Below are 24,723 nucleotides of genomic sequence, written 5' to 3'. Positions count from 1 at the left end.
AGTTAGAACTGGACATGGAACAACAAACTGGTTCTAAATAGGAAAAGGAGTATGTCAATGCTGTATATTGTCACCCTGCTTATTTAACTTATTTGTGGAATACATCATGAGAAACGCTGGGCTGGAAGAAGCACAAACTAAAATCAAGATTGCTGGGAGAAATATCAATAACTTCAGACATGCAGATGGCACCACTCTTATGGCAGAAAGTGAAAAGGAACTAAAAAGCCTCTTGATGAAAGTGAAAGAGGAGAGTGAAAAGTTGGCTTAAAGCTCATCATTCAGAAAATGAAGATCATGGCATCCGGTCCCATCACTTCATGGGAAATAGATGGAGAAACAGTGGAAACAGTGTCACACTTTATTTTTTTGTGCTCCAAAATCACTGCAGATGGTGACTGAGGCCATGAAATTAAAATACGCTTACTCCTTGTTAGGAAAGTTATGACCAACTTAGATAGCATATTGAAAAGTAGAGACACTACTTAGCCAACAAAGGTCCATCTTGTCAAGGCTATGGTTTTTCCTGTGGCCATGTATGGATGTGAGAGTTGGACTTTGAAGAAGGCTGAGCGCTGAAGAATTGATGCTTTTGAACTGTGGTGTTGGAGAAGACTCCTGAGAGTCCCTTGGACTGCAAGGAGATCCAACAGGTTCATTCTGAAGGAGATCAGCCCTGGGTGTTCTTTGGAGAGAATGATGCTGAAACTGAAACTCCAGTACTTTGGCCACCTCATGCGAAGAGTTGACTCATTGGAAAAGACTCTGATTCCAGGAGGGATTGGGGGCAGGAGGAGAAGGAGACAACAGAGGATGAGATGGCTGGATGCCATCACTGACTCGATAGACTTGAGTTTGAGTTAACTCTGGGAGTTGGTGATGGACAGGAGGCCTAGCGAGCTGCGATTCATAGGGTCACAAAGAACTGGACATGACTGAGCAACTGAACTGAACTGAATTGAGTACTGTACAAGAAATCATTAAATTATAGTTAAAAACAGAGGAGACATATGATTTTGGAGAGCATCTGTGTTGGTAATTTCTATGTAAATAAGTTGCACCAACTCCAAAACTGCACAGAGCATTTACGGGAATAAGTAAGCTCTTAGAGAGTGCTATCTTCTGCAGCTGTACAAGGTTTCTGTGATTCTGATTAACAAAATATTGTTCATTTGGGCAAGATGTCCTTTACATTCAGTTATTAATTTAATATCAATTTCACTACAGTTGAACATGGATTAGCCTCATTAACTGACTCATTGGCAAAGACCCCGATGCTGGGAAAGATAGAAGGCAGGAGAAGAAGAGGATGATAGAGGATGACATGGTTGAATGACATGATCGACTCAATGGACATGAGTTTGAGCAAGCCCTGGGAGTTGGTGATGGACAGGAAAGCCTGGCCTGCTGAAGTCTATGGGATTACAAAGAGTCAGACACGACTGAGTGACTGAACTGACTAACTGACTGAACATAGATGTGGATGTCTCAGTTATGATAAAAAAGTTATACAATCTCAAATACAAGTGTAAGTTACATTTTTTTTTTAAATTTTGATCAAATAGATATCTGTTGTTGTTGCCCAGTCACTGAGTCATGTCTGACTCTTTACAGTACCATGAATGGCAGCACAGCAGACTTCCTTGTCATTCACCATCTTCTGGAACTTGCTCAAACTCATGTCCCTTGAGTCAGTGATACCATCCAACTATCTCATCTTCTGTCAACACAGAAGATGTTCTTCTCTTGTCTTCAATCTTTGCCATAATCAGGGTATTTTCTAATGAGTCAGTTTTTTGCAACAGGCGGCCAAATTATTGGAGCTACAGCTTTAGCATCAGTCCTTCCAATGAATATTCAGGACTGATTGGATCTCCTTGCAGTCTAAAGGACTCTCAAGAGTCTTCTCCAACACCACAGTTCAAAAGCATCAGTTCTTCAGCACTCAGCTTCTTTATGGTGCAACTCTCACATCCCTATGTGACTATTTGAAAAATCATAGCTTTGATTAGACGGAAGTTTGTTGGCAAAGTAATGTCTCTGCTTTTTAATATGCTGTATACATTGGTCATAACTTTTCTTCCAAGGAGCAAGCATCTTTTAATTTCATGGCTGCAGTCACCATCTGTAGTGATTTTGGAGCCCAAGAAAATAAAGTTTCTCACTGTTTCCCTTCTTTCCCCATCTGTTTGCCATGAAATGCTGGGACTGGATGCCATGATCTTTGTTTTTGAATGTTGACTTTTAATCCAGCTTTTTCACTCTCCTCTTTCACTTTTATCAAGAGGCTCTTTCGTTCCTCTTTACTTTCTATTATAAGGGTTGTGTCATTTGTATATCTGATGTTATTGAAATTTCTCCCAGCAGTCTTGATTCCAGCTTGCTCTTCAGGCAGCCCAGAATTTCAAATGATGTGCTTTGCATATAAGTTAAATAAACAAGGTGACAATATACAACTTTGATGTACTCATTTTATAGATATTAAATATTCGCAATTATCCTGTGTGACAAATTTCTGAAACTATTGAGTCCAAATTATTTTCTCTCTTTAGTGTACCATAATCTTTTAATGTATCCGGGTCTCTTGCATTGCAGATGAATTCTTTACCAACCTAGCCACAAGGGAAGCCCAGGAATACTGGAGTGGGTAAGTCTATCCATTCTCAAGCGATCTTCCTGACCCAGGTATCAAACTGGGATCTTCTGCATTTCAGGTGGATTCTCCAACTGAGCTATCAAGAAAGCCCTGTATCAAACTATCCATCTATAAATAATGTTTGTAAATTTTTGAATATTACACACAGTAGGATCATCTATCTTTATCATAAATGTTTATATGTCTGCATGCAGACATGGTTCATGAAGTCTCCTTTGCTCCCAATGTTAAATTTAACAGTATGAACATGCTTCTGATAAAGCAGAAGTTTTTATTAGTTTAGAATTCAGGAAAAATCTATATCAAAGATCATGAGAAACTTCTTTCTCCTTGTCCTAATGAACCCAGTGTGTGTGTGTGTGTGTTTTGTGAAAGAGAGACAGAAAGAGAGTGAAAGTTTTAATTCCATCTGTAAAACGTTAAGAAAGCCAGAAGGCAATCATTAATTACAAGCTTTTCACCAAAGCTTCTTCTGCTTTTTATAAGCCATAATGTTAATGAATGGTGATTTTGCTACCCACTCTAGTTTGTCAATTTCCTGCTCTTATATTATTCCCCTCCCCCATCACTTTATTCACAGATTTGACAGGAAATTCATTTACAACCTCTCTTACAGGACCAAACTCTGTGGAAAGGACTCTTCAGTTCCCTGCTTTATTGGAGAAATGTGAAGTGTCTTTATACATCTATATGCTCAACTTAATTCAATTAGTTACATTTATTTATAACTTTTCTCAATATGGGATTGTGAAGTAACCTTCTCTATTGTCTAATAGAGATATGTTAAAATTCATTTCAGTTCAGTCCCTCAGTTGTGTCCTTTGTGCCTCCATGGACTGCAAGCATGCCAGGCCTCCCTGTCCATCACCAATTCCTGGAGTTTACTCATGTAAATAAGTAAACTCATGTCCATTGAGTTGGTGATGCCATCCAACCATCTCATCCTCTGTTGTTCCCTTCTCCTGCATTCAATCTTTCCCAGCACCAGGGTCTTTTCAAACAAGTCAGCTCTTTGCATCAGGTGGCCAAAATATTGGAGTTTCAGCTTCAGCATCAGTCCTTCCAATGAGTATTCAGGACTGATTTCCTGAATATTCAGGATGGACTGGTTGGATCTTGTCTAATAGAGATATATTAAAATTAGCAAAATTAAATTTATGAAAACAAACTCAAAATAGTTTTATAATATATAATATGGTCTCATTCTTACCCTTTTGTAATATTTTTTAATCTCCTCAGATAAACAATAACTCATGCTTTGCATTAGGGTAGAACATTGGGAGGCATAAATGTTCAGCATTTCTTTGAGCCATGCAACTTTTTTACTAAACGAAATAGACATGGTAATCATAAAATAATCATTTTATATTTTAAGAATTACAGTGAATTAATGATCATCTTCATTTATTATGTGTACATAATGTCTATAATTTATTACATATTCAAATTTTGACAAATGTTTGGTTGAATACTCTTTGCCAGATGTTGAATTCAGTACTTCATTGTGCTGTTACTAATTTAATCCTGTTAAATGTGCAAGCAAAGTTTTACAACTAAAGTTTACTGTTGCTAAAATGTAGAGATTTTATTGCTTAAAGATTTTATAACAAATGTTTTAAATGGTTTATTCAAGATTAAATAGCAATAAAAGAGAAGAAATCATTTTAGTTTGTGAAAGTTTGAATCAGAGATAGTTTTATTTATATTTTTCTCATTGGGTATAAGACCAATAAATACTTTAAAAAATGGTCTGTTATAATTTCAAATTTTGGAATTATAAAATTACCCAGTAATGTTTCACAACTGAAATCAACATAATATTCTTTTGTAATCATTGCTGGGGCAAAACATATTTTCTTTCCCTATCATAAGCATCTCTTATTTCAAACCAAAATGAGGTAGTTACTTGTTTCTTTGAGAGAATAGTGCATACAAACTAACATACTTACCAAAAAGAAATTATCAAATTTTTCTCTTTGATACTTGCTTTAATACTTTCACTGTTCTGTGTCTCCAGTCTAAAGCTTAGAAGTCTTTGGTGTTGCCCAAAGTCCCTGACTTGGAAGACCTACTTCAAACGCTACACTACGCTAAGTCACATCAGTCGTGTCCGACTCTGTGTGACCCCATAGACGGTAGCCTACCAGGCTCCCCTGTCCCTGGGATTCTCCAGGCAAGAACACTGGAGTGGTTTGCCATTTGCTTCTCCAATGCATGAAAGTGAAAAGTGAAAGTGAAGCCGCTCAGTCGTGTCCGACTCTTAGCGACCTCATGGACTGCAGCCTACCAGGCTCCTCCGTCCATGGGATTTTCCAGGCAAGAGTACTGGAGTGGGGTGCCATTGCCTTCTCTGAAAGCATCCAGCAAAGGCTCTGTTATATTTTTATACTAGTATATATTAATATTTATTTTTGTCATGTTTATACTAATATATATTAGTATATTTATATACTAAATATATCCTCCCCTGATTTTTCCCATTGGAGGCACTGCTAACACTTAGGCCAAGCAGAGACTTCCTGACTGCAGTAACTGTAATAAGGTTAGCTTTATTTTCATCAGTAGGATTTTTATGGTGTTTTTAGAGGAGATTTGACAACTCGGGTGGAAACTAATATTAATTAGTGGGACTCTGTTCAAACAAAAAGGAAAGACTATTTAAAGAAGGTATGAAAGTTGCAGAGTATCCTCTAGTTAGATGTACACAAGAGAGTTACTGGAAATTATTTAGATACAAATTTTGATATAGTCCCTTCTTCTAGCAACAAGAGTCAATCAAGGAATACAGTACTTCTCCTACTTGTTTAAAATTTAAACTATTTTAAAATCAAATTGAGTAAAAATGGTAAACCAGTTATTGGATGGCTTCTATCCCCTACAGCACTAAGAACAAATTCATTCAAAATAATGCATTTTATTGACTAAATAATGATTCCCAATGTATTTACATAAAAATAAAATTTTTGCTAAAATTATTATATTATATTAAATTATTTTCCTGTTCATATTTACCTAAGTTATTGACTATCCCACTTAGAAGAATAGAAATAAATATTTTAACTCAGTCCATAATTGCTTATCATCAGTATACATAAATACAATTTTCTGTAAAATATTATCAATCCAAACATACTTCCTTTTTCTTGTGTCAAAAATTATACAGAAGTAAATTAATCTTGGGGCTTCCTTGATGGTTCAGATGGTAAGAATCCACCTATAATGTAGGGGACCCAGTTTCAATCTCTGGACTGGGTGGATCTCCTGGAAAAGAAATGGCTACCCACTCCATTATTCTTGCCTGGAGGATTCCATGGACAGAGGAGCTTTGCAGGCTACAATGGGGTCACAAAGAGTTGGACACAACTGAGTGACTACCACTAGCAAGGTAGTCTTAGGAAAAATTACTATGAACAAAGTTAGTGAAAGTGATGGAATTCCAGCTAAGCTATTTCAAATCCTTAAACATGATACTGTTAAAGCACTGAACCTAAAATGTAGCAAATTTGGAAAACTCATCAGTGGGCACAGGATTGGAAAAGGCCAGTTTTCATTTCAATTCCAACAAAGGGCAATGCCAAAGAAAATTCAAGGTATCATGTAATTGTGCTCATTTCACATGCTAGCAAGATAATGCTCAAAATCCTTCAAGCTAGGCTTCAACAGTATGCAAACCAAGAACTTCCAGATGTATAAGTTGGGCTTATAAAAGGCAGAGGAACCAGAGATCAAACTGCCAACATTTGTTGAATCAAAGAGAAAGCAAGGGGGTTCCAGAACAACATCAACTTCTGCTTCATTGACTATACTAAAGCCTTTGACTCTGTGGATCACAATAAGCAATGGACAATTCTTACAGAAGTGGGAGCACCATACCACCTTACCTGCCTCCTAAGAAACCTGTATGCAGGTCAAGAAGCAACAGTTAGAACTGGACATGGAACAAAGGACAGGTTCAGAATTGTGAAAAGAGTTCATCAAGGCTGTATATTGTCACCTTGCCTTTTTAACTAATATACAGGGTACATAATGCAAAATACTGGAATGGATGAATCATAAGCTGAGTCAAGATTGCTGAGAGAAATATCAGTATCTTCAGATATGCAGATGATTTCACTCTAATGGCAGAAACTGAAGAGGAACTGAAGAGCCTCTTGATAAGGGTGACAGAGGAGAGAGAGAAAAAAAATATATATATATCACTTAAAACTCAACATTCACAAAACAAAGATCATGGCCTTTAGTCCTGTTACTTCGTAGGAAACAGAAATGGATAATGTGGAAACCGTGACAGATTTTCTTTTCTTGGGCTCCCAAGTCACTCTGGATGGTGACTGCAGCCATGACTTTAGAAGACACTTGCTCCTTGGAAAGAAAGCTATGACAAAGCATATTAAAAAGCAGAGACTTCACTTTGCTCACAAAGGTCTGTTTAGTCAAATCTATGATTTTTGAAAAGTCATGTATGGATGTGAGTGTTGAACCATAAAGAAGGATGAGCATCAAATAATTGATGCTTTTGAACTGTAGTGTTGGAGAAGACTCTTGAGAGTCCCTTGGATGGCGGAGATCAAAGCAGTCAATCCTAAAGTAATGTTCATTGGAAGGACTGATGCTGAAGCTGAAGCTCCAGTAGTTTGGCCACCTGATGTAAAAAGCTGATTCATTTGTAAAGGCCCTGATGCTGGGAAAGATTGAGGGAAAGAGGAGCAGGGGGCAACAGAGGATGAGCTAGTTAGATAGCATCAATGATTCAATATACTTGAGTTTGAGCAAACTCTGGTAGATAGTGAAGGACAGGGAAGCCTGGTATGCTGCAGTTCATGGATTCACAAAGAGTCAGATATGACGTAGGGACTGAATAGCAATAAAAAAGTAATCTTGACATGTTTAATGAAAAGTTATAGTTTTGTTAAAAAAAAAAAAAAGGTTTGTGCATTTCTGTTTTTCTTTAAGGAAATAAATACTATGCAATGTTGATCTCAATAAATCATAGTATCAAGTTAATATTAATCATATTTAATGATCCCTTATTAGTGATTTAAAAATAAATAAATATTAACCATGTGATCATTGCAAGGCTATGTAGTATAGAAAATGTAATATAGAAGATCCAAATATGTACATAGAAAAAGATAAGATAGAAGCTTACATAGAAGGATCTAAAGTCTATTCACATCTAGTATGTGTTCGCTTTTCTGGGGAATTTCTTAATTTCAAGCCTCCTGTGAAGAAGGCTGAGTTAATCATGCCTCTCATTACATGGAACAGCAATTTCACTGATTAATGTTTAACACTTTCTTGATTGTTAATTTTACTTTTACATTCTTCACAGGAGGGGAAGGGAAGTTATCATACTAAGAAATTCAATCCTATCCATGAGTATAAAATCTTTATTGATTTATTCAACTCACCTTATAGGAGTTTCAATTTTTTTCTCATTGGATCTTATACAGTAAAACTTAATTCCTAGGTAATTTATAGTTGTGATTGCTGTTTCATAGGTCCATGTTTGCCCACGGAACTCTATACTTAGACAACATAGATCTTATTCCATAAGAGATCTTGCAGCTGTGTCATGGAATGTCTTTCAAGAGTAAAAACCAAAAGAAATTGTGGCGCCAAGAGAAAGGAGATAATGTAGAGTCCAGGAATCATAATAAGCCTCTAAGAAACTAAGAGAAGAATTAAGTGGTGCATGCGGCTCTAATAAAACCAAAAATGTAAATAAAGTAAATAAGATAGTAGCATAGAAAAGAATCAAGGACTAGAAACACGGTGACAAGGGAAATGGCATGAACAGGTTCTTCAAGCATGGTGGTCATCTTGTGATCTTGCATAAGCCAAGTTACTCTGAACTAATTTTGAACTACTTACTTTTCTTCTAAACACATTCCATGCTATATTATTCCATATAAATATTCATTCAATTGTTTTACTTATTAAAGCATTCTTTTTGTGTGGTTGGGGAGGGGGGTTTACTGGCATTTTGATACCCTGTACCAATTCAAGTTTGAATATTAGATGTCTTTAAAAAATCTTTTAACTTCATATAAAAGATTCTTTCAATTTCTTTATGCCTGAAGTGTAGGAGGTTACTTTCCTCCTGAGGACATTTGTTCAGTTCAGTTCAGTCGGTCAGTTGTGTCCAACTCTTTGTGACCCCATGAATCACAGCATGACAGGACTCCCTGTCCATCACCAACACCCAGAGTTCACTCAGACTCATGTCCATCGAGTCAGTGATGCCATCCAGCCATCTCATCCTCTGTCGTCCCCTTCTCCTCTTGCCCCCAATCCCTCCCAGCATCAGAGTCTTTTCCAATGAGTCAACTCTTCGCATGAGGTGGCCAAAGTACTGGAGTTTCAGCTTTAGCATCATTCCTTCCAAAGTAATCCCAGGGCTGATCTCCTTCAGAAGGGACTTGTTGGATCTCCTTGCAGTCCAAGGGACTCTCAAGAGTCTTCTCCAACACCACAGTTCAAAAGCATCAATTCTTTGGTGCTCAGCCTTCTTCACAGTCCAACTCTCACATCCATACATGGCCACAGGAAAACCCATAGCCTTGACTAGATGGACCTTTTTTGGCAAAGTAATGTCTCTGATTTTGAACATACTACCTAGGTTGGTCATAACTTTCCTTCCAAGGAGTAAGTGTTTTTTAATTTCATGGCTGCAATCATCATCTCTAGTGATTTTGGACCCCAGAAAAATAAAATCTGACACTGTTTCCACTGTTTCTCCATCTATTTCCCATGAAGTGATGGGACCAGATGCCATGATCTTCATTTTCTGAATGTTGAGCTTTAAGCCAACTTTTTCACTCTCCACTTTCATTTTCGTCAAGAGGCTTTTTAGTTCCTCTTCACTTTCTGCCATAAGGGTGGTGTCATTTGCATATTTGAGGTTATTGATATTTCTCCCGGCAATCTTGATTCCAGCTTGTGTTTCTTCCAGTCCAGCGTTTCTCATGATGTACTCTGCATGTAAGTTAAATAAGCAGGGTGACAATATACAACCTTGATGTACTCCTTTTCCTATTTGGAACCAGTCTGTTGTTTCATGTCCAGTTTTAACTGTTGCTTCCTGACCTGCATACAGAGGACATTTGTAGTGAGTAAATAGTTTTAAGTGCATTAGGCATAAGGCATGATGCAAGAAGTTTTACTATTATTTTAAAATATAGTTTTACTGATTTTGTAGTGTTTTTTTTTTTTTTTTTTTTGAGGTTACAAGCAAAGATAAAATAGCTAAATGAGCCAACTGGGAAGATTAATACATAGAAATGAGTAAAGGTGAAACTAAGAAGAAAGTGAAAATAATCTAAGTAAATTGTGCTCTGCTTTAAATTTTACTTAGGGTTTTTGAGATACACTTACCACAACCTGAATTGCTTCTCACATTATAAACCATCACAACAATTCATTATACATTTATTAATGCAAAGCTATATAACACAGTATGGTGGCGGGGGTGGGGGGGTTGGGTGGGGGAATGTACTCAGAAAAAATTAAGGTCACTGTGGATTAGATCCTGGTAAAGACATTATGCTCCTGAGCCGATTACTTTTAGTGAACACAAAACCACTCACTATAATCACTCACTCCCTAAAAATATACTACTTATTCTTAACTTCTACCTTAAAATCAACTCTTGCTAGCTTTGATATGCTTTTCCAAAAGTTTTCCAAATTTCCAGTGAAACACCCATGAAAATACAGTAAGTGGTGAAAAGACACATGAGAACTTAGTACTACATCCTCATACCAGAATTAGGATTGTGTCAAGTAAAGATAGACATTTAAGTAACAGACTACTTCAGTTCAGTTCAATTGCTCAGCTGTGTCTGACTCTTTGTGACTCCATGGACCACAGCACGCCAGGCCTCCCTGTCCATCACCAAATACCCAGGAGTTTACCCAAACTCATGTCCATTGAGTCGGTGATGCCATCCAACCATCTCATCCTCTGTCATCCCCTTTTCCTCCCACCTTCAATCCTTCCCAGCATCAGGATCTTTTCAAATGAGTCAGCTCTTCACATCAGGGGGCCAAAGTATTGGAGTTTCAGCTTCAAAATCAGTCATTTCTTCCAATGAACTCTCAGGATTGATCTTCTTTAGGATGGACTGGTTTGATCCATGCTTACACTCATCTTAATGAAAGCAGACATAAACATCTCCCATTCTTTTTCTACATTTGTTTCTTGCTTCAAGAAAACAAGCCACACACCCATCTCCAAACAGAAGATGTTTCCTTACTGAACATGCACAATTGCAGTCAGTCAGGTTTGATGTGCACAGGTATTCTGGTCCCTGACAAGAGTCATAGAAAATATACTCAGTAGTTATTGGGCAGGCTGCTCACCATAGGGACCAGATGGGATCACTCACTCCCTTGCCTCTACTATCCATCAAGAATGTTATAGTGTAAAAGGTGCAGAGCATCACTAAAAGTAAGATGATGAAGACATAAAGAGTCAAGATTGACTCTACTTCACTTGTAGAGAGATTGATATTATTAGGACCAATGAAAGGAGAAAGGGAAGAAAGAAACTATGAACCAGAGACTAAAATGTCCTAAGAAAAAATGGGAGAGAGAACAGGTAAATCAGCACTAGAGAGGATGTTGCCAGATGCGCCCTATGTATCAGCAAGCTCTGGAGTCCCTGCCAGTTTTTACAACTGCAGAATCTCAGGCTCTATTTCAGACCTACCTACCAAATTAGAGACTGTATCATATTTTCACAAAAATCCCTTACAATTCATGTTAAAGTTTGAGACACACTGGTATAGGGAGAGAGTAAGAACCTCAAAGAATATAATATTTCTTTCTCCCCCCGCCCCCCGCCCCCCTTTCAAAGGAGGGAGAAGGAGTGATGTCTGGAAGCACTGATAAAGAGCCAGGAGAACAGCACTCAGCATTCTGTCTCTGAGGTGAGCAACATGTCAGGGAAGGGCCTCAGCTTACAAGACTGCATGGGAAGCTTGTCCTTTGCAGAAAATTAGTTTTCTTTTAAAGCTGTCTTCCTGGAAGCACCTTGTATACACTTGAAGAGCTATAAAAATGCTAATATTCAGGCCTAACTCCTAGATTTTCCTATTTCAACTGGTCTCCATGCAGAGCAAAGATCGAGCTTTATTTGTTTGTTTGTTTCTTGTTATTGTCTTTGTGATTACAATGTGCATCTGAGGTTTAGAACAGCAGATTTAAGGGCAAATGGCAAAGGTGAAAGGGTAAGAAATTGAGAACGTGGGATTTTTCCTCTCAGCAGAAAGCAGATCTCATGGAGCAGCCTGGAAGTGTTTGGGTGCCTGGTATTGACTGGAGGTCTCTGAGGATGAGGGGCTGTCTGTCTGAGTGACTGATAATATGTAATATTTGTTAGTGACTCGAGTTTAACCAGAATTGAACAATCTTGACACAGTCACCAGGTTTGCTGCTGCCTCTCCTCATGATGAAATTTGGAGCTGGTGGTTCCTTGTGTCTTTCACTAGAAGCAACTGAGATGTTTAGTTTTGAGTTTCCCCAGTTTGCTTCCAGTAGAAAACATTCCCTTACAAACTGCACCTCCTGAGCCTCACGTGGCACAGCCTGAGTTCATGGGCAGTGGCTAATTAAGACTTGGAATATTAATTTCTTAGAGGATTTAAATGTATAAATAAATAAACATATTATTAATACAAATAAATGACTATTATATTATTTATAACACACTTTTTATTTAAGACTTTTAAGATTCTACTAAATTTCTATCTTAGCAAATCTTCTGGCATCTTTGTCTCAATGAAAACTGGTTCTTTTCTCTTAGAGACCCTGTAAGATTTGATTATCTGTAATCCTTTACAGTAGCCTCTACACTAGTCACCTTGCTATGACTTTGTCTTCCAGTAATCTATTCATTACAAAGTAACCAGAATATTTCCACTAAAATATGGATGCACTTGTTAACCCTTACCTTAAAACTCAATGATGACTTTCAATGCATCAGAACAAAATATATACTACTACATTTAGCCTTGCTAGTCTATCAAAACTTGTTATCGAACTATGTGCAGGTGACACAATTCAAAGAGATCATAGGTACAGAGATGCAGCTGTAGGAGGTGGAGAGGAAAGGCAACCAATTAGCTTAGAGAACTGAGAACACATGTGGTGCCCCATGCACTCAGACTCCCGCCACAGGTCAACACAGCCCAATGAATACTATTGAATGGTACAAAGTTGCAAAGAGTTGGACTTGACTGAGCAGGTGTGCTCACCTCGAAAGCCAACTACTAGTATTTCTTATTTATTAACACATCTAAATATTAAGACCTGTATTTAGCTTTACAAAATACACTTGTGTCTTTTACAGTGATTTGGCTAGTAGACAGTTCACAACTTGGTTATTTCTCTAAATGAAACCTCATTGGACTCATCACATGACTGTCAGCATTTGTTCCAACAGGGTCCCTGTCCACATCTCTCACATTATCTGATACAACTATTTCCAAGTTCAGAGCACTCTGGGCGCACCAGAATGTTTCCTCAAGTGAAACCAACTGACTCAAGAGCAAAAACTTCACACAATGAATTCTTCATATCGTTCAAATCTTAATGAACTTTTTGCCAGTCAGAGGTGTCTTCCCAATCCACTCAGCCTTAATTACTCACAACCCCAACCCTTCTGCATTCTTCTTCATAAAAGGTTTCATTTTTATCTTGTAGTTATTATTGTCTGCAGTCGTGGCTCATGATTTCACTTTTGCTTGCGTTTTTATTCATTGTTTCCTCACTCCACCTTCTCAATACCAGTCTCCAACCTATCTTGTCCCCCTAAATAAGTTTCATGGGATGGGAGAAAAGAGATCTGGTATTGCTCTGTCTACAGCACTAATGTCGGTGTCTGGAGATGAATAAGACATTTAAAAGGTATTTTTGTTGCCAGACTCTTCCTTGGAAATTCTTCCATTGCCTTTTCTTTTTATTTATTTGCTTTCCTTATTTCTTTAAATAAATGGTGAATGCAATTTTTTATCAATAAATATAACATTACTTTTTTCTTGTTGCTGCTGATAAGTCGCTTCAGTCATGTCCGACTCTGTGCAACCCAATGGACGGCAGCCCACCAGGCTCCCCCCGTACCCGGGATTCTCCAGGCAAGAACACTGGAGTGGGCTGCCATTTCCTTCTCCAATGCATGAAAGTGAAAAGTGAAGGTGAAGTCGTTCAGTCATATCCGACTCTTCGCGACCCCATGGACTGCAGCCTTCCAGGCTCCTCTGTCCATGGGATTTTCCAGGCAAGAGTACTGAAGTGGGGTGCCATTGCCTTCTTGTTAAACACTCATATATTAAATGGAGAGTAGCAGGAGAGAACAAGATGGCGGGGGAGCAGGTGGACGTGGAGTACCTCTTTCTTCAACAATACATCAGGAATACACCTTCAGAAACAGAAGTGCATGCAGAACACCAGCGGAGAGTGGACAGGAGTATCTGACAATGGAAAAGAAAACATAGAACCATGCATTACTCGGTAAGAGGAAGGAACTTGGGTGGCGGGGGGAGGGGGAACAGGAGTGTTACTAGGACTGGACCTGCCCTCAGTAGGTGCAGGAACTGAAGCAAGGGTCCAATCCCCACATCAGGGCAACTGTCTGAGTCAGAGGAGAAACATCTGAGACTGACAGTGCAACAGCTGATCTGTGGCAACTTAAATGGAATGAGAATCAGACAGTCCTTGTTGCAACCATACAGCAAGGATACCCTGTACAGGAACACAGGTCCTCTGGCAGGCGCAGCAGCTGGGAGCTGGAGTTTAGGGATTGTGGAGAAATTCCAGGGTGAGGGCTGGTGTTGACTGTGGAGAGATGGACCGAGAGGATGTGAGAGAGGAGATCGTGGTGGGAAATGCTTGTGGAGGAAAGCCAGGCAGCCATGGAAGCAAGATAATACTGCTGAGTCACACGTAAGGGGTGAAGCCATCACCATAGCCTCTCTCTCCCCACACGCCAGCATCTGCAGCTAAACAATAGAGAGGCTGGCCCGTCAAACACCTGATGCACTGAACAATGGAGAAGGACTCCAGGGAAGGGAGCCCTCTAAGTGCCTGAACACATGGAGCTACAAAGAAAGACTGGACAAAGAGGCCTTCTGATCGCCAGTTACAAGAGGCTTGAAAAAAGACTCTGATAGGGCATTAACTCCTGCAGCATAGGCAATCCATGTCTCTGCACACTTGGCACCGCCAGGGTCCCTGAAAGCCAAGCAGCTGCACCACTTTCATGCTCAACTCTCACTGAGGCAGAGCAGCCACAAGCAAAAAATGTCTTGTGTCTATGCACGCAGGGTCACTTGGATCGTGTCCAACTTTTTGCAACCCTGTAGATTGTGGCCTGCCGACCTTCTCTGTCAGGAAGGGGGATTCTCCAGGCAAGACTGCTGGAGTGTATTGGCCAATACTGGTTGCCATACCCTTCTAGAGCACTATATTTCCTGCTGCCCTAGCCACAAACTCCCTTGGGTACCTGGTGCTGCCAGAACCCCTATGACCCAAGTAGCTGTACCACCTCCACACCTGGTCCTCACAGGGGTAGACCCAAGTTCTCCAGGGCAGCCTCAGGATCAAATCCAAGTGGAAGACCCACATGTAGAGATGGAAATAAAACCACAATTGAAAACCAGGGCCAATGTGGCTAAGGAAAAAGACCCAAAACCTTCTCACCAGCTGTACAAGCTATAGATTAAATCCACATGATCAACTAGGGAGACTCTGTGTCTGTGGAATATATAAATGGTCATTGAGAGCTCCCACAAAAGAAAACACACTAGTCCTGACATGAGAATATGAGCTGCCTCCACAGCAGTTCCAGAGATCAACACAGTGTTGGAGGGCATTCTAGGGAGATAAGGTGGACTGTGTCTCCCAGCTAGGGAAAGGACTCTGACAGTAGTGACTGAAGAAAAACATTTATTATTCCTATGTTTTGGCTTGTTTGTTAGATTCTTTTAATTTTTTTTTTTCTTCCCCCTCACCCCGGTTGAAGTTGTCAATTTTATTGGCACTATGAAATTCAATTAAACTTTTGAGCTTTGTATTTTTTTTCCTCAGTCATATTTTTTATTACTGTTATGAACTTCTGCCTCTATTTTGGGCTTTTGCAATTCTGTGGCATTTTCCTTTTTTGTATTTCTTTTATTTTTTTATTGTAATTTTTAATTTATTAAACCTATTATCATTTTTCTACATTTATTCCTTTGTTTGCTTTTACTACTGTTATTTTCCCTTTGCAGTTAATCTTTAATATATATGAATCGTCATCTACCTCTATTTAACTTTGCATATCTATTCTTTCTTTCTTTTCTTTCTCTCTTTTCCTCTCAACGTATTTGTTAGTTTTATTTTTATTGCTTTATTCCCCAGTTGGCACCTTGCTTTAATTTTGTTTTCCAGTTTGTGTTCTAGTTAGTTTTGTTCTGGTAGATACAATTTTTGGTTTCCTTTTTTCACCAGGTCATTCTATTGTACTTTATTCTTGTTGGATGGTTTTGATTTTGCTTATAGGTGAATATGTAAACATGTATATTCATTCATATTTTTTATTATCTTTATAAACCTCTGTCACTATGTTGAGCTTCTATAGTTCTGAGAAATTTTCCTTTTCCTTTTTTTTTTTTTTTTTCCCTTTCTTCTTCCTTTTTGTTTTTTCTCTTTTTTATAATTTTAATTTTTTAAACCTATTATACTTTTCTACATTTATCCCTTTGTTTGCCTTTCCTACTATTCTTTTCACCATGCAGCTAATCTTTAATGTATATAAATTTTCATCTACCTCTATTTTGCATATTTGCATATAAAAATGGCTTTGTATATGTATTCTTTCTTTCCTTTCCTCTCAACATAGTTGTTAGTTTTGTTTTCATTGATCTAATCTCCACTTGGCATCTTGCTTTAGTTTTGTTTTGTTTTGTATTTTCCAGTTTGTGCTTTAGTTAGTTTCATTCTTAACTGGTAAATATAAATTTTGATTTTTTTGTTTGTTTGTTTTGTTCACTGGATCAATCTACTGTACTTTATATTTGTTGAGGTGTTTTGACTTTACTCATGTGTGTATATGTATATGTGTATGTTCATTATTATTTGCCTGATTTTGTAACTGCCATTTGTCTGGGGTTCATCTTTGGTTTCTCGTTTTTGAGTACAGTTTTAATTTCACTTCATGCCATAACAAACCACTTGTGGAATCCTCGTTCCTGACCAGACATCAAGCACTGAGCCTTTAGAGTGGGAGCACTTACTTCAACACCCTAGACTACCAGAAAGCTTACCCTAGTGAATATCAAATAGTGAGAAGTCACATAAATGAAACCACTTGAGTACAAGACCCAGCATCACTCAACCACCAGTAGCACCCTGTGAAGGATGTCTCATGTAAACAACAAATAAAACAAAAATACAAACCCAATCATCAGCATCCTGGATTACCATCTCACTCAGCATTGCCCACCAGAGCAAAAACAGACAAACAAACAAGCACAAACTCCACACAAACATTACCCTATACAAAGCTTACACAAACAACTGGACCAACTTTAGGAGGGCAGAAACCAAAATAAAGAAAGAATTCAACCTTCGTCAAGGAAAGAATTAAACTTCACTTGAAGCCTGGGGAAAGGAAAGCTCAAATACAATAAGTTAAAAATATAATAATAAAGAAAAGGCAGATAAATACTTCACAAATGAAGGAACAAACTAGAAACACACAAGTCCAAATAAATGAAGAGAAAATAGGCAAGCTACTCGAAAAAGAATTCATAATAATGATAGTAAAGCTGACCAAAAACGTTAAAAAAATAGAGAAAATGCAAGAATAAATTAATAAAGACCTAGAAGAATTAAATAATATACATACAGAGAGAAAGAGTACAATTAGTGAAATTAAAAATACTCTAGAAGGAATCAATAGCAGAATATCTGAAGCAGAAGAACGGATCAGTGTGCTGGAAGATAAAGTGGTGGAAAAATTTTCTGAAGAGCAGAATAAGGAAAAAGAATGAAAAGAACTAAGGGAAGTCATCTCAGAGACCTCTAGGACAATATCAAATGCACTAACATTTGAATTATAGGTGACCCAGAAGAAGAAGAATGGAGACGGAAATGGGATCCCACTCCGGTGTTCTTGCCTGGAGAATCCCAGGGACAGAGGAGCCTGGTAGGCTGCCATCTATGGGGTCTCACAGAGTCGGACATGACTGAAGTGACTTAGCAGCAGCAGCCAAAGAAGAAGAAGAAGAGAAAAACAAAGGGTATGAGAACAATTTCTAAGAGATTATAGTTGAAAATTCCCCCAGTATGGAAAAGGAAATAGTCAATCAAGTCCAAGAGCCACAAACAGTCTCATAGAGGATAAACCCAAGGAGAAACATGAAAATCACATACTAATCAAACTAACAAAAACTAAACAAAAAGAAAAAATATATATATTAAAAGCAGCAAGGGAGAAGCAACAAGTCATGTACAAGGGAAATCCCAAACATTTACCAGCTGATATTACAGCAGAAACTCTGCAGGCCAGAAGGGAATGACAGGATATATTTAAAGTGCTGAAAGGAAAAAATCTACAACCAAGATTACTGTACCCAGCAAGGATCTCATTCAAAATTGATGGAGAAATCAGAGTTTTTCAGACAAGCTAAGGTTAAGAGAATTCAGTACCACCAAACCAGCTTTATAACAAATGGTAAATTGACTTATATAGTCAAGAAATACAAGAGAAGAAAAAATATCTACCAAATCAACCCCAAACAATTAACAAAATGGCAATAGGAACATATGTCTATCAATAACTAGTTTAAATGTAAATGGATTAAATGCTCCAACCAAAAGACACAGAGTGGCTGAATGGATACAAAAACAAGACCCATATTTATGCTGTCTACAAGAAACCCAATTCAGACCTAAAGAAACATATAGACTGAAAGTTAGAGGATGGAAAACTATATTTCTTGCAAATGGGAAGCAAAAAATAAATAAATAAAATAAGCTCAAGTAACAATCCTCATATCAGAGAAAATAGACCTTAAAACAAAGAATCTTGCAAGATATAAGGAAGGACACTACATAATGATCAAGGGATCAATCCAAGAAGAAGACATAACAATTGTAAATATCTAGGCACCCAACATAGGAGCACCTCAATACAAAGGACAAACATTAACAGACAAAAAAGGAGACATTGACAGTGACAAAATAATGGTAGACTTTAACATCCTGCTAACACCAATGAACAGATCATCAAAACAGAATATTAATAGGGAAACACAAGTCTTAAATGATACCATAAATGATATGGATCTCATTTATACCTTCAAGAGATTTCATTCACATGCAGAAGAATACACTTTCTTCTCAAGTGCACATGGAACATTCTCCAGGAAAGACCACGTCTTGGGTCACAAATTAAACCTCAGCAAATTTAAGAAAAGTGAAATTGTATCAAGCATCTTCTCTGATCACAATGCTATGAGATTGATATCAATTACAGAAAAAAAAAAAAAAAAACTGTAAGAAACACAAGCACATGACCTTAAACAATACATTTCCAAATAACTAAAAGGTTACTGGAGAAATCAAAAGGGAAACCAGAAAAAAAAAAATCTAGAAACAAATGACAGTGAAAAGATGACAACTCTAAGCCTATGGGATGCAGCAAAAGCAGTTCTCAGAGGGAAGTTTATACCAATACAATCCTACCTCAAGAAACAAGAAAAACATCAAATAGACAGCCTAACTTTACACCTAAAACAATTGGAGGAACAAAACCCCAAAATTAGTAGAAGGAAAGAAATAATAAAGATCTGAGCAGAAATAAATGAAAAAAGAAATGAAATAAACAATAGTAAAGATTAAGAAAACTAAAAGCTGGTTCTTTGAGAAGATTAAAAGAGAAAAATTGACAAACCTTTAGCCAGACTCATCATGAACAAAAGAGAGAAGAATCAAATCAACAAAATTAGAAATGAAAAAGGACAGGTTACAACAAACAATGCAGACATACAAAGGATTATAAGAGACTATTATGAAAAACTATGGGGCCAAAAAATGGATAGCAAGGAAGAAATGGACAGATACTTGGAAAAGTTCAATCTTCTAAGACTGAACCAGGAAGAAATGGAAATTATAAACAACCCAGTTGCAAGCACTGAAATTGTAGCTGTGATAAAAAATCTCCCAAAACACAAAAGCCCAGGACCATATGGCTTCACAGGAGAATTCTAACAAACATTTAGAGAAGAGCTAATGTCTATCCTTCTAAAACTCTTTCAAAAAATTGCAGAGGAAGGAACACTTCCAAACTCATTCTATGAGCCACCATCACCCTGATACCAAAACCAGATAAAGACACCACAAATAACGAAAACTACAGGCCAATATCACTGATGAATATAGATGCAAAAATCCTCAACAAAATTTTAGCAAACAGAATTCAGAAACACATCAAAAAGCTTTGACACCATAATCAAGTTGGGTTAATTCCAGGGATGAAAGGATTCTTCAATATTTGCAAATCAATAAAAGTGATATACCATATTAACAAATTAAAAACTAAAAACCATATGATAATCTCAAAAGATTCAGAGAAAGCCTTTGACAAAATTCAGCACCTATTTATGATGAAAATTCTTCAAAAAATGAGAATATAAGGAACCTACCTCAACATAGTAAAGACCATACGTGATAAGCCTACCACAAACATTATTCTCAATGTTGAAAAATTGAAAGCATTCCCTCTAAGATCAGGAATAAGACAAGAATGTCCACTTTTGCCACTATTATTCAATATATTTCTGGAAGTCTTAGTTACAACTATCAGAAAAGAAAAAGAAATTAAAAATTCAGATCAGAAAAAGAAGTAAAGCTCTCACTGTTTTCAGATGAGATGATAGTGTACATAGAAAACCCTAAAGACAGTATCAGAAAATTACTAGAGCTAACCAATGAATTTAGCAAAGTTGAAGGCTACAAAATCAATACACAAAAATCCCTTGCATTTCTTCACACTAAAAATGAAAAATCAGAAAGAGAAATTAAGGAATCAATCCTGCTCACCATTGCAACAAAAATAATTAAATATCTAGGAATAAACTTACCCAAAGAGACCAAAAGAAGTTTACACAGAAAATTATAAGACACTGGTAAAAGAAAACAAAGATGATGTAAACAGTTGGAGAGATATTCCATGTTCCTGGGTAGGAAGAATAAATATTTTGAAAATAACTATACTCCCAAATGCAATCTACAGATTCAGTGCAATCCATATCAAATTACCAATGACATTTTTTCATAGAACTAGAACAAAAATTTTCACAATTCATATGGAAACACAAAAGACCCCGAATAGCCAAAACAGTCTTGAGAAAGAAGAATGGAACTAGAGGTAAAAACCTTTCTGATCTCACATTATACTACAAAGCTACAGTCATCAAAACAGTTTGGTGCTGGCACAAAAAGAGAAATAAAGACCAATGGAACAAATATAGACCATAAGTACCCATGCACCTATGGATAACTTATTTTTAACAAAGGAGGCAAGAATATACACTGGGGCAAAGACAGCCTCTTCAATAAATGGTGCTGGGAAAACTGAACAGCTACATGTAAAATAATAAAATTAGAATAATTCCTAATGCCATACACAAGGATAAACTTAAAATGGATTAAAGACCTAAATGCAAGACCAGAAACTAAAAAACTCTAAGAAGAAAACATAGGAGGCAAAACACTCGATTATGTAAACAAAACAAGATCCTCTATGACTCAATCCCTAGAGTAATGAAAATAAAAACAAAAGTAAATAAGTGGGACCTGTTTAAACTTTAAAGCTTTTGCACAGCAAAGTAAACTACAAGCAAGGTGAAAAGACAACTCTCACAATGGAAGAAGATAACAGCAAATGAAACAACTGACAAAGGATTAATTTCTACAATATACAAACAGCTCATAAAACTCAATACCAGAGAAACAAACAACTCATCCAAATAAAAAGTGGTAAAAGACCTAAACAGATATTTCTCCAAAGAAGACATACAGATGGATAAGAAACACATGAAAAGATGCTTAACATCACTCGTTATTAGAGAAATGCCAATTAAAACCACAATGAGATATCACCTCACACTAGTCAGAATGTCCATAATCAAAATGTCTACAAACAACAAATGCTGGAGATGGTGTGGAGAAAAGGGAATGCTCTTGTTCTCTTGGTGGGAATGTAAATTGATACAGCCTCTACAGAAAATGGTATGGGGATTCCTTAAAAAAAAAAAAAAGAATAAAACCACCATATTGACCCAGCAATCCTACTCCTAGGCATATACCCTGAGGAAATCAAAATAGGAAAGACAGATGTATCCCACTGTTCATTGCAGCACTATTTACAATAGCTAGAACATGGAAGCAACCTAGATGTCTATTGACAGATGAATGGATAAAGAAATTGTGGGCCATATACACAATGGAATATTACTCAGCTATAAAAAGGAATGCATTTGAATCAGTCCTAATGAGCTTGCTGAACCTAGAACCTATTATACAAAGTGAAGTAAGACAGAAAGAAAAACATAAATATCATATTCTAGTGCATATATATGAAAACTAGAAAAATGATACTGAATAATTTATTTGCAGGGCAGTAAATGTGGCTTCCCACATAGATCAGTTGGTAAAGAATCTGCCTGCAATGCAGGAGACCCAGGCTAGATTCCTGGGTAAGGAAAATCCCCTGGAGAAGGAAATGGCAACCCACTCCAATATTCTTGCCTGGAAAATCCCATAGACAGAGGAGCCTGTTGGGCTACAGTCCATGGGGTTACAACAGTCGGACATGACTTAGCGACTAAACCATCACCACCAAAGGAGAAACAGACATAGAGAATAGACTTATGGACATAAGAAGAGGGGAGGAGAGGGTGAGATGTATGGAAAGAGTAACATGGAAACTTATACTATATGTATACTTATACATATAGTTATAACATACTTATACTATAAGTAAACTTATACTATATGTTATACTATATGTATAACATGGAAACTTATACCATAGGTAAAATAGATAGTCAATGGGAATTTGCTGTATGGCTCAGGAAACTCAAACAGGTGCTCTGTATCAACCTAGAGCATTGGGAAGGGGAGGGAAATGGGAGGGAGGTTCAAAAGAGAGGGGATATATGTATACCTATGCCTGCCTGATTCATGTTGAGGTTTGATAGAAAACAACAAAACTCTGTAAAGCAATTATCCTTTAAAAATAAATTAATTAAAAAAAAGAAAGTATCTTGGTGCTTTATATGCAGAGTACATCATAAGAAATGTTGGGCTGGGTGAAGCACAAGCTGGAATCAAGATTGCTGGGAGAGATATCAATAACCTCAGATATGCAGATGACACCACCCTTATGGCAGAAAGTGAAGAAGAACTAAAAAGCCTCTTGATGAAAGTGAAAGAAAAGAGCAAAAAAGTTGGCTTAAAGCTCAACATTCAGAAAACTAAGATCATGGTATCTGGTCCCATCACTTCATGGCAAATAGATGGGGAAACAGTGGGAACAGTGGCTGACTTTATTTTTCTGGACTCCAAAATCACTGCAGATAGTGATTGCAGCTATGAAATTAAAAGATACTTACTCCTTGGAAAGAAAGTTAGGACCAACCTAGATAGCATAATAAAAAGCAGAGACACTTTGTCAACAAAGGTCCGTCTAGTCAAGGCTATGGTCTTTCCAGTAGTCATGTATGGATGTGAGAGTTGGACTGTGCAGAAAGCTGAGTGCCGAAGAATTGATGCTTTTGAACTGTGGTGTTGGAGAAGACTCTTCAGAGTCCCCTGGACTGCAAGGAGATCCAACCTGTCCATCCTAAAGGAAATGAGTACTGGGTTTTCATTGGAAGGACTGATGTTGAAGCTGAAACTCCAATATTTTGTCCACCTGATGCAAAGAGCTGACTCATTTGAAAAGACTCTGATGTTGGGAAAGATTGAAGGTGGGAGGAGAAGGGGATGACAGAGGATGCAATGGTTAGATGGCATCACCAACTCAATGGACATGATTTTGAGTAAACTCCAGGAGTTGGTGATGGACAGGGAGGCCTGGCGTGCTCTGGTTCATGGGGTCGCAAAGAGTCAGACACGACTGAGCAACTGAACTGAACTGGTGCTTTAATTCCCTGACCAAATTCCCCCTAGTGCTGTTTATTTCATACTGTATTTCATGTGGACAGAGGAGGGAGTTTTTCTCAGAAAGCCCTGCTCATCATTCTGAGCAGAGGGGCAGAGATTTTGGTGTCATCTGAGGCAGCACGTAGATTATTCCTTCCATAATGAGAAACTGAAAGACTAGTAGTTAGCATTCCCTGATGAAATCGCCCTTTGATGCCTCACTTTAAAGTGGCCTTTAAAGTCCACTTTAGCAAACACCATTACCTACCCACTTTTTACCTAGCTTCCAGAGTCACCTAATTTAGATGATATTGCAAAGAGCTCTGGTTATAAAGAAAGCAATTTTGCAGAAATGTTCTGGCCTGTGAGTCAGTTTGGTTATGCTAAGTGATGCTGTGCTTAGTTGCTTAGTCACGAACACTGGAGTGGGTTGCCATGCCCTCCTCCAGGGGATCTTTGCAACCCAGGGATTGAACCTGCATTTCCTGCATTGCAGGTGGATTCTTTACCATCTGATTCACCAGGGAAGCCTAAGAATACTGGAGTGGGGAGTTTATCCCTTCTCCAGGGGAACTTATCTACCCAGGAATTGAACTAGGGTCTCCTGCATTGTAGGTGGATTCTTTACCAGCTCAGCTACCCAGGAAACCCACTAAGTTATGCTACATGAGTGAAATAGTGATGGATTTTATTTTCTTGGGTGCAAAAATAACTGCAGACAATGACTGCAGTAATGAAATTAAAAGACACTTGCTCCTGGGAAAAAAAACTATAACAAACCTAGATAGTATATTAAAAAGTAGAATCATCACTTTGCCAGCAAAGGTCTGTATAGTCAAAGGTATGGGTTTTCCAGTAATTATGTATGTATGT

This window comes from Bos indicus x Bos taurus, chromosome 9 (assembly GCF_003369695.1).
Source record: "Bos indicus x Bos taurus breed Angus x Brahman F1 hybrid chromosome 9, Bos_hybrid_MaternalHap_v2.0, whole genome shotgun sequence".
Taxonomy (NCBI): domain Eukaryota; kingdom Metazoa; phylum Chordata; class Mammalia; order Artiodactyla; family Bovidae; genus Bos; species Bos indicus x Bos taurus.
Note: the sequence above shows the minus strand (reverse complement) of the source record.